This window comes from Podarcis vaucheri (assembly GCF_965113315.1).
Source record: "Podarcis vaucheri genome assembly, chromosome: 2".
In the NCBI taxonomy this organism is placed as follows: domain Eukaryota; kingdom Metazoa; phylum Chordata; class Lepidosauria; order Squamata; family Lacertidae; genus Podarcis; species Podarcis vaucheri.
The window spans coordinates 94199995-94213606 of record NC_138760.1 but is presented as its reverse complement, the minus strand read 5'-3'; the positions used below and the strand labels follow the sequence as shown (position 1 = coordinate 94213606).

The window sequence follows — 13612 nt, the reverse complement described above, 5'->3', positions numbered from 1 at the left end:
ATATCAGAAGAGTACTTTAGCAACTAAAAGACTAACAACTTTATTACGGCATCAGCTGTTGTGGATTAAAGTTCACTTCAAGTTCATTAATTAGAATCCCTCACCTTCTGTTGTCATCTGTATTTTATTAATGTGATTTTAGGGTGATTTCCTTCCACACCCCTACAAAATTATTCCCCCCAAAAGACATAAACATTTGTAGGGCCTACAGGACTTTTGGGGGGTGGGTGGGTGGGGTAGCAGTTTTCTTTTTCATCATCTGCTACTTAGCAAGAAGGGTAAAGGAGGCAGAGTAAACGATGGTAGTAGGAGTCCATGATATTTCAACTGACTAGTCGTTCTTGTTTAGGTTCCTGTTTTGTATGGAATTCTGCAACATCTTTATGCTGATGAAGAACGATGAGTAGGGGAAGAGTTGCATGACAGTGCTCCCTACTGGGCTGCTGTTATATCCCTGCCAACAGGGTTGAGAAGCTCCCAAGCACCTATGTGATGCCTGCTCCTAACAGCTGATACCAAAATCAAGAATGTGTGATATTATTCCAGTCTCACATAACTGAATAAGGTCCAGGGAAGACACAAACAAGACACCCACCCTTCTTTCTGTCCAAATTAGAGAACTGCATATTTTGTACACCTGTAAGCATATATAACCTGGCAGAGAGGTATTTCAGTGTAGGGTATAGTATTCTTATTGCAATTAACAAAAATGGCAAAACTGTTTCAATTCATCTAGTTCATACATATATAAATATATATGAGATATGATTCTGGGATAAGAAGAAAAAGCTTATTCCCTCTAAAACCATAAGGCCTTATATGGCCCCAATGCATATTTTTTAAAATCTCAAAATTGGAGTATAGTATAAGATAGATGATTAACCACAGTTGCTGCCATGTGGAAGATTAATTAAATTAAACAAGGAGAGGTTAGTTTTCAGGAAGTCAGTTTCTGAAGAAACACAGAAAAGAAGTGGTAAGGCAACGCTCAAGGAAACAATGAATTTAACAGATTTGGGGTCCTGTATTTTGTGAGCTTGAACGTTCTTGACCAAATTGAGGAGGGTGTGTGTGTGTCTTACAAATCAAACGTAAACTTATTTGAACAGGAAATACTGTATTTCTATTAAAACTTTTTTTGCCACAATGCGAAAGGAAGTCAGAGGGTTTCTTCTGGTCGTTTTCATGCAACTTAGCAGAGGATTAAGCTGTTGACTCCAAGCATGCATGAAGTCCTGGGAAAATGACATTGCTAACATTAAATTATTCTTTATGAATTTATGGGACATAAATATTGAGCATATGAAGACTCATGTCAAAAGCTATTTTTACTACACAAAAAGAATTTCTATGAATTCTTATGAAAGAGACCCACTTTTAAAAAGTAAACCATTAGCTATCATTAGAATTAAAATGAAAAACTCTCCAAATATAAACTACTGTATAATATCCAGTGTAGAGAAACTTTTCATCATCATACAATTTGACAATAGTTATGAATGTTTAGACTTGTGCAGTACTCAGCCTTTTACATCAAAAATAAATAGCCCACCCTATGCCAATAGGGTTGAGCAAAGGTAATAATGTTGTGTAATACTAGAAAATGTAGGTTGGATTCTCCCCAAATGAGCACTTCCATTTGTATCCAAATATACTGCAGCTATATTCTCATTCATGCTATGCTAGTCTTTTATTTCTGCTAGGATGCGCTGTGTTCACATGTAATATTAAAAACACAGGTGGGTAAACTGCAGACGCTGACCTAATTTTCTGTGGAAGCTGCCCCCTTCTTCCGTCCCATCAGAGTTCCTCCCTTCCTATTCATTTCCCCCTTTGCCCTGGCACTAAAAGTATTTTCCGTCTCTCATTGTAGGTTCAGAATACGTGGAAGGAGCTGTATTTTACCCGATCAAGATAAAGTGATTTAAAACAACTGGCGCTTTGTAATATGCACTGAGTCCCAGACCATTTCCTCCAGATCCAACTAAAAAGTGCCGGTTGTAACTTTTAAGGCTCAAAACGGCTTCAGAGCAGGTTATCTGAAAGACTGTCCTTTCTCATCTATAACTGCCTGGTTTTTAATATCTTAAACAGAGCCCCTTGTTTTAACATAGGGTCCCTGGTTCAAGTGAAATGAAACACTGCAAAAGTCCTCCTCCTTGAAGAGATATGACCTCAATGCTTTGCTCAGGCTCAACCACCAGCCTTTCCCAACCTGTGCCCTCCAGATGTTTCGGACTACAACTTTCATCAGCCCAGGCTAGGATAGGCAGTAGTCAGGTACGATTGGAGTTACAACCCAAAATAGCTGGAAGGAAGGGAAGGGGGAAGCTGGTTTAAAGTGATTTCTGTTCTGCCATCAAGTATTTGATCAGAATATGTATCTTCCAAAGCATCTCAACACTACAAAGTTTATACACTTTGGTTTTTGCATTAGCAGATGCAATACAGTTACCATTCATTGGATTTTGTAGTGCATAAACTTCTCTTTTTTTAACATTTGTATCTTACATGAAAACTGGAAAGGTTGAAGGGACTGGTTATGTTTAGACTAGAGAAGAAACACAAAGGAACATGATAGCACCTTTCAAATTCTTGAAGGGCTATCACACAGAGAAGGGCTGCACTTTTTCTCTGCTGCAGCAGACTGGGGCTGTGGGGAAAACATATAGACATATATTGTGATGAAGTTACAGAAGGATTAAGTTACAATAGATTTCAGTTAAACATTAGGTGTAATGGCTCCACAGAAAAATCAGCTCAGACATGGCCCTCCTGTTTGCACGTCCTGGTAAGCCATAGTCTGATATAAACTATGTTTTGCTGTGCATGAACAGTGTGCTGGTGTGCACTCCTCAAATCACACCTGCCCTGCTCCTCTTTGCTGAGCTTGGAGGCCACTGTGCTGGCACAACATGACATGAGAACCAGTGCGCGCAGTTTGCTTCTCCTAAACACACCACGAGTGGCAAGCCAAGGCCTAACCTTCATTTCTGCTCATGGTTTATTTGACGAAAGGAAGCCACAAGTGTCAACCAAGGGGTCTAGATGTCTGGCCAACATACAACTTGGAACATGCGCACATAATCACATACATTGTACAACATAAACTGAGCTGCAATTACTGAAAGATTTTGTTTGTTTTGTTTTTGTTATCTTTTTGTTATCAACAGGATGGAAAAACTTTTAATATCGAAACTCTGTGGACAGCATGTATAATTAAAGTTCCATGTGCATAATATCTGCAGAGACCAATTTATCTGCTAAATGTAGGGTTCTGCTAAATCCCACAAAAGGAACTCTTTGGCACCCTGGCAACTAATATCCCAATGTGTTTGCTATTATAGGCTAATGATTAAATTCCCAAGACCCAAATCATCTTATCTGTTTTAGTATCGGATGAAGGTGTCAATAATGAACAATGCTACCTGTTCTTAACATGGACTCTAAATCTGCCTGTTTCATGAAAACCCTGTTGCACTGATCTTGAGAGAAGTAACAAGCCTGAGATGTATAAACGTGAACAAATGCAGTTTTCGTTATTCACAGTAAGTAGGTCACAGATGACCTATAAGACCCCCTCCAATGATATGGATTATAGCCTACACACAGTAGACCCACAGAAATTAATGAACCTCGCTAGCGCTGCCCATAAACCTCACTGGGTTTATTCTGAGTAGAACTAGCAATGAATATAACCACCCTGGTATGCAATCTACAGCATCTTTAAAAAAAACAGATTGACAACTGTCCTGTTTTCTAGGATTATTGTTCACTAACATTTATAGACATTAATTTTAGTGCCTTCGTCATTTTATTAGGCTTTTAAGTTATCAGCATCTATCTAATCCACATGCTGAAAAAAGGAATCTTGAGTAGCTGCTTCCTTTGCAATCCCTATTAACAACTCTGAATTCTTAAGCAGTTTTATGCGCAATTATTTCCTGTTTATACTATCTAAGTATTTTGAAAGGAATGGCTCATATATAGCATATATTTTCTTCTCCATGAAACTAAAACTCTCTCAACGTATCTGGATGCAAAACTGATAAAACTTAAATCTGTCATTAATTAGAAGCATGTTTCCATCCCACATGGACCTCTTTTATATCTAATGCCCAAATATTTGTTCTGATGAAATTCCAATTGGATCTATTAAGAGAGATTTCCATGATTTGATCCGAAATTGTTGTGAACTGAAAGGGGAACATAAGCACTCTAATCAAGGGGGGGGAATGCTAATGAGAAAAGAAAAACAAACAAGAAACAGTGAAAGCAAACACTTTGAAGTCTGCTCAGCTAACATAATTCTTTCATCTATTGTAGTAGCTAGACAGAAGACAATGAACTGATGAAACAGCTATTCGTTTTTCTCAACTAATTCTACTGATTTTTCTTGATGTCACTGGCTTTTGTGCAGTGAATGCTCATTTATAATAGCAACGATGATGCATCAGGGGTCGACAGAGGAAATCAGTTAATGATTTTACGCAAGCAGCTACATTCATGCACTTAGCTCAGTCTTCTGAGTTGGGGTTGAAAGTTTCCATTTCAACTGAGTGTTTGTAATTTGTTTGTTTTCATACGGTATATCCTTACATTCGGAGCGTCTCTTCTTGTACAAAAAAGCTTTCCCTGCTCTTGAAATTCCTTTTGCATTTCAGTGTAGCTTTTTCTAGCCCCCATCACAGAGTAAGAAAAAAGTAGTCATCAGTTCAGCAGTATAGTAAACATTTTGCCTCTGAGCTATATTTTCCACCATACATATAAAAAATGTTTGACTTGAGAGGGATATCCAAAATTCATAGTAGGCCAATACCTTCCAAACGCTGGGGTATCTTGTTAAAGGTGTGGCTATGAGAGTTTAACTTGTGGGGTGGCCGGGGAGGCAGCCTCATTTGCCTCCACTCTAGGGATCTCCCAGCCCACCCACCCTCTTTTCCTGCATGGATTGACTATGGCCTTGCTATGACTTATGTCTGTCACCTGGCTGTCGGGACCGGGTGGGAATTTTTCCACTTGGCAAAATTGGCACTAGCCATTTGGTTTTCGCCTACCTAGTAGCAATCGTCACAACTTTGTAAGGTTAGGCATTGGGTAAGCCTTATTATGGGAGGGGAGGTTGTTGTCTCCAACTGCCCCTCCATGTTAAGGGTATCCTGTTAAAGGGATCTGGGGGTGTGGTTCCTGTCCAAAGCCTGGGTGTGGGCTAGGGCCATGCCACGACCCAAACGGTGACCCGGGGGGGGGCTCATTTGATGTACATCGTAGGGCTACCCCTTCCGGTGGTTGACCCTTAAAAAAGACTTCCTGCAGTCGGGCAGGAGTCAGGATATAGTCTTGCTTCACCCAATTGCCTAAGCCAAACCGTTCACATCTGTAACCAATAAAGTTGTGGCCTTATTTATCCCATTAACCCAATATATTTGTGTTTGTGTATTGATTTCGGAGGGAGCTAGGGGGTCTGGGTGCTCACCCATCAATTTAACACTTGCTGAATGCAAGTGTCTGGCACTCAGTTTACCACTCCAAGCCTTGATTAAATTCTAACACGAACCAGGAAGTATTAGGAAGTATAAGGAGGGAATACTGTTAAGTGAATCTACTTTCTTTTCCCATTAATAATATTTTAGCACATGACGAAGGCTCTCTGAACAATTCATACATCAAAATGGTAGAATTTCCTTTCAAAGAGATCTTAGCTGTCAGAAGGGCAAGTTTTTGAACAACCAGTTGAAATCTTTCTCTATAAAAATCCCAATATTTCTTTTCATCAGTACATAGATTTCTCAACTATTTTTCCTCACAGGAATAAGTTAAAATCCACACTATCCATCACAGACAAAAGTCATGATCTCATAAAACCTCTTGCTAAGTTACTTTGGCAATGAAGTATTCCATCAGCTAGAACCACTAATCAGTTACGAGGTGGTTCAGTCCATGGAATAATACATCTTAAATCCAATTTGTGTTAAACTCACTCCCAAACTCAAGGCACTAATATTCAAATTAGCTACTCCAGAGTAGCTGTGTGGTTTTGAAAAGGTATCTTAGAGGGTAGCCTTAGATTAATATTTTCAGGATAGATCTTTAGCAAAATGCTTCCTATTAAAACTGAACAATTTCCATGTCCTCAAAAACCCAGAGGTTGAAAATACATAAACATATAAGTTAGGGGAATCAAAGCTAGCATCAGCTCTAATGCAAACACTGCTGTCAGGGAACTGACATCAGAGGGAAAGGAGGTGATAGGGCTCCCAGAGACTGGGAGAGACTCAACAGCCAAAGCAGGGACCAGCAGGGGGAGCGCGGGGTCTCTGGAGGAGGATCTCAGGGATACTGAGAGAGATGCAGCAGCGCAGGCAGGAAGCAGGGGGGAGAAAGGGGTGAGAGACACGTCCAGTGAAAATAGTGGGGAGGTGTCAGAAGCAATTGCAGGGAGACCCATGCTTCGTCGGAAGCTGTCACGTCGTGAGTCCAGGAGACGTGTTTCCGTTAAGGAACTTCTTTGTTGGAGGCGTTTCCGCAAACAGCCACTGTCGGACTCTAACAGTGACTAGAGCAGACATGTCTGAGGAGCTCTGTCACACACAGAGGTTTGTGGGGCCGCACAAACTCTGAAGGGGCACCATTTTAAGCACAAGCAGCTAATCATCCCCTGATAGCAGTCCGACAGTCTCTGTACGCTGCCTGTGCAGGAGAAAGCATCATGAGCGACCCAGCCGGAGCCGGAGGAGCAGGGGGAGGAGCTGATCCAAGCTTGGAAGAAAGATGCCGAGCATTGGAGGTCCAACTGGCGCTGCAGACGGCGAGGCTCGAGGAGAGGAGGGCTCAAGATGCAGACAAGAAGGGGAGAACCACTCAGTTCCCCAGAAAGGTACCAGGATTGGTGCAGAAGTTTGGGGGGGACCCCAAGGATTACCATGCCTTTAGGACTGAAATGCAATATGCCCTGAATGTCCAGTTTGATGAGTTCCCTGATGAGGAATCTCGAGTTGCTTTTGTAATTGGGCATCTTGAGAAGGGCGCGCGAGACTGGGTTCGACCCCTGATGGCAACGCACAACGATATCCTAAAGGACACTATGAAATTTTTTCGTGCAATGGATATCATGTTTTCCAGCGACATTGAGGAAGGGGTGGTGCGCAGACAGTTAATGGCTTGCAAGCAGGGAAGCAGATCTGTCCGTGAGTACTGGACTGAATTTACCATGCTGATTCACAGATTGGGATGGGATTTATCGGCAGCACCCATTCAGATGCTATTTGAAGAAGGTCTTTCTTCAGCTGTGAAAGACGAGCTGGCCAGGAGCCCCAGGGCGGTGTCTATGGATCAGCTGACCAAATCTGCGCTGACCATTGGAGCGCGCCAGGAGGCAAGAGCCTTGGAGAGGCGGGAAGGGAGAGGGGAACGTTGGAAGGAGTTACGCATTCCAGACATTCCTGAGCCAGCTTTCCCGCCGGCAGAGCCGATGGAAATCGGAACAGCCCGCGCGCGCGCAGTTTCAAAGCCCAGTGAGGGGGCGAAGAAGGAGGGAAAGGGAGCCCGGAAATGCTATCTCTGCCAACAGCCAGGCCACTTTGCCAGAGTCTGCCCCCAGAGGAAGGAATGGCAAGGAATGGTGGGGGCTGTTGAGGGGGAAGAGCAGGGAGAAACGGAGCAGGTAAAAGCCAACGCCTGGTTGCCATCAGGGCACTGCAGCCAGGCCAAAGAGCAGTGAAAGTGCCCCTTCCCCAAGTGCCAGTGCCAGAAGCTCCTCGACCGGCTCTAGTGATTGAAGTGTCGCTAGAGCTGCAAAATGGACACCCCCTAAAAATAAAGGCACTGTTGGACTCAGGCAGCTCCTGCAATTTTATGAGCAAGGAGTTTGCTGCTGAACACCAGATACAGACTATCCCTTTAAGCAACCCCCTGCAGGTGACCACGATCGATGGCAGGGAACTGTTGGGAGGAGGAGTCAGCTTGCAGACCATCCCAATGATAATGAGGGTGGCAAGGCACACAGAACTGATAGCGTTTAATGTGGCCACCTTGGGAGGTGCTCCCATTATTTTGGGAATGAGCTGGCTAGCCCTACATGATCCGCTGGTGGGCTGGCATCAAAGAGTGGTTTCCTTCGGTTCCGCACATTGCTTAGAACACTGCAGGGGGGAAAAGGGGTCAGCAGGGGCCCAAGCCACCCTGGCAGGGGCTGAAGTAGTGGAGAAGGGGAAGGTGCCACCACAGTATGCTGATCTCAGCGACGTGTTCAGCGAGAAGGAAGCTGACCAACTACCTCCGCATAGACCCTTTGATTGCCAGATCAATTTACTCCCTGGAGCACAGCTTCCTGTAGGCAAGTTGTATGCCATGTCAGACAGGGAAATGCAGGAGTTGCGAGCGTTCATTGACAAGAACCTGAAGAGGGGCTTCATCAGAGAGTCCAAGGCAGCGGGGGGTAGCCCAGTGTTTTTTGTGGACAAAAAAAACACGGACAAGCCGAGGCTGGTATGTGACTTTCGGGCCCTAAATGCAGTGACAGAGCCGGCGGCTTTTCCTATGCCCAGGATTGATGATATTTTGACCAGGGTGCGGAAGGGAAAGATTTTTACAAAGCTGGACCTAAGGGGGGCGTACAACCTGATACGTATAAGGAAAGGGGATGAATGGAAGACCACCATGTTCACCCCTTTGGGGGCATTTGAATACTTAGTTATGCCTTTTGGATTACAAACAGGCTCCGCGTGTTTTCAAGCTTTCATGAACCACGTACTGGGGCCTTTGCTCTACAAGAATTGCGTGGCCTTCTTAGATGACGTGTTGGTGTATTCGGAGAATGAGGAGCAACATGTGAGAGACGTCAGAGAAGTGTTGAGCAGGCTGCAAGCCAACAGACTGTGGGTGAAACTGGAGAAGTGTCAGTTTCATACCAAGGAGGTGGAATTCCTGGGGTACCGCTTGTCAGATAAGGGGTTGGCCATGGACCCCGGCAAGGTTCAAGCGGTGCTGGAATGGAAAACACCCAAGACCAAGAAGGATGTGCAGAGGTTCCTAGGGTTTGGAAACTTTTATCGTAAGTTCATCCGCAACTTCGCCCACCTGACGGCGCCCATCACGGACTGTCTCAGCAGCAAAAAGAAGTTTGTTTGGACGGGGGAGGCGGAGCGAGCGTTTGAGGAACTGAAAAGGGCCTTCGCCTCTGACGAACAACTTCTACATGTGGATTTACAAAAAAAGCTGAGGGTCGAAACAGACGCGTCGGACAGAGCCATAGGGGCGGTGCTTCTTCTGCAGCCGGGGAAGGAGGGGTCTGAGTGGCGACCGTGTGCCTTCTTTTCGCGGAAGCTGAACAAGTCTGAGAGGAACTACACGGTGTACGACCGGGAACTTCTTGCAATTTATGAGGCCTTCCGGAGATGGAGGCACCTACTAATTGGTGCACAACAGAAGGTGCAAGTGTGCACGGACCATAAGAATCTAGAGTATTGGAGAACTGCGCGAGTGCTCAACCAACGGCAGTTGAGATGGGCCCAGGAGTTCTCCAAATTTAACTTTGAGATTTGTTACGTACCAGGCCCGGAGAACGTTAGGGCGGACGCTCTCTCACGCAAACCTGAATATTTGGAGGGAGAGGGTGTACCCGAAGAGACCCATGTCATTCCCGAGGACCGCTGGGTGTGTGGGGCGGCATTGGTGGGGCAAAGGGAACTGGTAGAGGGAACGGGGCAGGATGAATACGCCCAGGACAAACTCAGGAGTCTTAGGAGGGAGGGAGACAAACCCGGGGGTTTTGAGGAGAGAAATGGGGCGTTGTACTACAAGGGAGCGTTATACATACCTGAAGGGGAATTGAGGGAAAAGGTACTCAAGCAACTGCACGATAACCCCACAGCAGGGCATTTTGGGCAACACAAAACCATGTGGCTGGTTACCAGGGAATTCTGGTGGCCCAAGGTCAGGGAAGATGTGCGTGAATATGTGAGAGGGTGTGACCGATGCCAACGAGCCAAGGGGGAGAGGCGGGCACCGGCAGGTTTATTAGAACCACTACCCACGCCGGAAAGACCGTGGGAGGCAGTGGCAATAGATTTTATGACTGATCTGCCCAGGTCCAAAGGGAAAACAGCCATTATGGTGGTGGTAGATCTGTTAACCAAGATGGCCCACTTTATAGCCTGCTCACATGCGGTCACAGCAGAAGAAACCGCCAAATTGTTTGTGGAAAATGTGTTTAGGTTGCATGGCGCCCCCTTGAGGGTGGTTTCGGACCGAGGGAAACAATTTACTTCCAGGTTCTGGAGGAAGCTCATGAGCTTACTGCATGTAGAGGTTAATTTCTCTACTGCCCGTCATCCAGAAACCAACGGGCAGGCGGAAAGAGCTAATGGTGTCCTCCAGCAATATTTGAGGTGTTATGTTAATGACAGAGAGAATGATTGGGTGGAGAAGCTGGCGTTGGCAGAATTTGCTTACAACAATGCAGAGAACGTGTCCACGGGGATGAGCCCTTTTTTGGCCAATCACGGGTGTCATCCCCGAGCCTTCCCAGGGGGGGAGGGGAAGAACTGGAGCGTTCCAGCAGCAGAACAGTTCGTTGAAGAAATGGAAGCGATCCATCGCCAACTCCAACTTAATTTAAACCGGGCGAAGGAGGAATATAAGAGGCAGGCAGACAAAACCAGAAGGGAAGGGGAAAGCATTAGGGTGGGAGACCAGGTGTGGCTGTCCACCCAAGGGTTACCATTTAAAGGAGGTTGTAAGAAGTTAAGACCCAAAAGACTGGGCCCATTTGAAGTCACGCAACAGGTCAACCCAGTGGCTTTCAGACTCCGGTTACCGAACCACATGAAGTTGCACCCAGTGTTCCACAGATCGTTGCTGTCACCGTATATAGGGGACAGAGAGGGGAGGGTCAATAGGGGACCAGCGATGGAGGAAAAAGAACACAGCTACCATGCAGCGGAGATCCTAGATTCCAGGTGGAAAGGAGAGCAAGTAGAGTATTTGGTAATGTGGGAAGGGGAACCGGAGTCGGAAAACACCTGGGTCAGGGCAGAGGATGTAGATGACGAGGTTCTAATTGAAACTTTTCATCAGAGATTCCCTCGAAAACCCCAGCCAGTGGCGAGGTTCCGGAGGGAATACTTCGCCACCACAGACGAAGAAGAGGAGTTGGAGGGGTTCTCTGATTCCGAGGTGGAGGAGGATTCAGCGAGTCGGAACAAAGACCGATGGAGGGAGATGTTCGAGACGTCGGAAGATGAAGAGGATTCGTTTCGGGGTTTCAGCTCCTCACCGCCCAGAGGAGAGGGAGGGGGCGGGGGGGAAGGGGGCCCTGGAGGGGAGGTGGATGTCAGGGAACTGACATCAGAGGGAAAGGAGGTGATAGGGCTCCCAGAGACTGGGAGAGACTCAACAGCCAAAGCAGGGACCAGCAGGGGGAGCGCGGGGTCTCTGGAGGAGGATCTCAGGGATACTGAGAGAGATGCAGCAGCGCAGGCAGGAAGCAGGGGGGAGAAAGGGGTGAGAGACACGTCCAGTGAAAATAGTGGGGAGGTGTCAGAAGCAATTGCAGGGAGACCCATGCTTCGTCGGAAGCTGTCACGTCGTGAGTCCAGGAGACGTGTTTCCGTTAAGGAACTTCTTTGTTGGAGGCGTTTCCGCAAACAGCCACTGTCGGACTCTAACAGTGACTAGAGCAGACATGTCTGAGGAGCTCTGTCACACACAGAGGTTTGTGGGGCCGCACAAACTCTGAAGGGGCACCATTTTAAGCACAAGCAGCTAATCATCCCCTGATAACTGCTATGGAAATATTTCATCAGTTGTCTGTTTTAGAGTTTTTAATGTTCCTCACATTTTCTTTGGAATTAAAAAAAGTTCAAATAACAAACTAGTCATAGGGCAAGTTAAAATGAATGCTAATTTGACAATCCAGTGGGACTTGTTTAACAGGGTTTTCTTTTTGTTATTGAAGACTGCATATGTTTTTTTTAATAATTAAAGAACTACTCAGCTTCATTACACAAGTTTCTCTACGCTATCAGCACACCTAAGCCTATGAATGTGGCCAGGGTGGGTGTTTTATGTCAAAAAGGAAAAGAAGGAATGGCTATAATCTTCATGCAACTAAGACAGCGAGTGCTCAACTGATTAAAGTTGTTGAGGGAAGTGTTTGCCCTTTCCTGAGAATGCACATCCTTTTTACTAGCCATGAAGACGGCTTATTCTTCGTTCTGTGTTAAATACAATACTTTAAGATTAAACAATGAAATCCCCGAACAATGGCTAGACTGATGGATTAATGAATAACAGTCTCTAGAAGGCCTCTTATAGCCAAAATATTGTATGTTTAAGCAACTAAATCCTTTGTGTCCTTTAAAATCACCCTTTTTAGAAAACGCTATTTTTCTGCCCATGCTCTCCTGGGACAGGATACATAAGTCAAAGCACCTCTCTGCAAGGGCATCCCACCAATTTAGAAAGCGCAGCTAAAATGTCGCTTTTGAAATTGTTTGGAATAAGTCATCTGATTTATTCAGACTATATTACATTATTCAAGCTATATTTTCTTAGCTGCTCAGTTCTCAAGAGAATCCCCCTTTTACCATTCAAGCTGTGTTTCTCATTTATGTTTAGCTTTGGCTTTGCTAACGGACTTCAAAAATATCCTAACTTTCCCAGAAGACAGAATTTTGGATTGACGGTAAATTTGGCTTCTTACACTTTGGAGGATATATTCTTAATACTGCTACTAATACAGTGCCCCTCTGATCTTCAAAGTGCTTCAGAAGCAATAAAATACAGCTCTGTTCTGAAAAATACCCATGTACAAATAACATCTTTGTAGTCATTAGGACTATTCCTTGCTTGTACTTAATCATGTGTCTGCTTAGTTTAGTGAAATGCTGGATCTTTGCATATCTTTTCCTGCTAATCCTGCACAGCCAATAGAATTATGGGAAAGGGCAGAGGAATTCATCCCCGCTCAAACTTGCATAATTTACTCAATACAGAGGACAGCTGATGTGGCACACATTTTATTAAAGCCGTTTTTGAAACAACCTTCTCGCGCACTGATGTATGTAAGAAAGTTTGAAGAATAGGAAAAAGAAATATTTGTTTCAGATTTACTGGCAAAGTGAAGACTGGCCCATCTTCTAACCCAGTATCTTATTTCTGATGAGAGTAGGGAGTTTGAAAGCACAGCATGCCAGTAATGGGGCACCCAATGCTTATTTTTATAAGCATACCAAAACAGGCTTTTATAAGCAAACAGAAAACAATCATCCATTGATCTCAAACCTAAAATTATTATTTTTAAAAACTGACACAGGTGCAATCATTTCCCACTGGACTGGCTTAGGAGGAAATAAGACACCTCAGGGTGTCAAAGTTGGTAATAAGAAGTAACTATATCACATATCCTGGAACTGTGAAGTGTTTAAAGACCTTGGGAATGAAGTAACCAGCAGATCAAACCTGTTCATACAAATATGTATATGGGAGTTTGAAAAAATGTTATATATCCCAACGGTGAGGAAATAAAAGTGTGGAGAAGAGGAAATAGGAAGATGTGCAGTCATAAATCAGAACTTGATTCAACAGATACCCCAACATGGAATGAATAGCT

General features: G+C 44.7%; 1 protein-coding gene and 1 long non-coding RNA gene across 3 annotated transcripts in view; one reads left to right on the top strand and one right to left on the bottom strand.

Annotated features, from left to right (window-relative positions):
• LOC309525535 overlaps positions 1 to 1024 on the top strand; it is a 125510-nt gene extending 124486 nt beyond the window's left edge. For both annotated transcript variants that reach the window (XR_014216392.1, XR_014216393.1), the window contains exon 3: positions 350 to 1024. This is a non-coding gene — a long non-coding RNA (uncharacterized lncRNA). The remainder of the gene's footprint in view (positions 1 to 349) is intronic.
• PLXND1 (plexin D1) overlaps positions 1 to 13612 on the bottom strand; it is a 159036-nt gene that overhangs the window by 111988 nt on the left and 33436 nt on the right. The gene's annotated exons all lie outside the window — the stretch shown is intronic.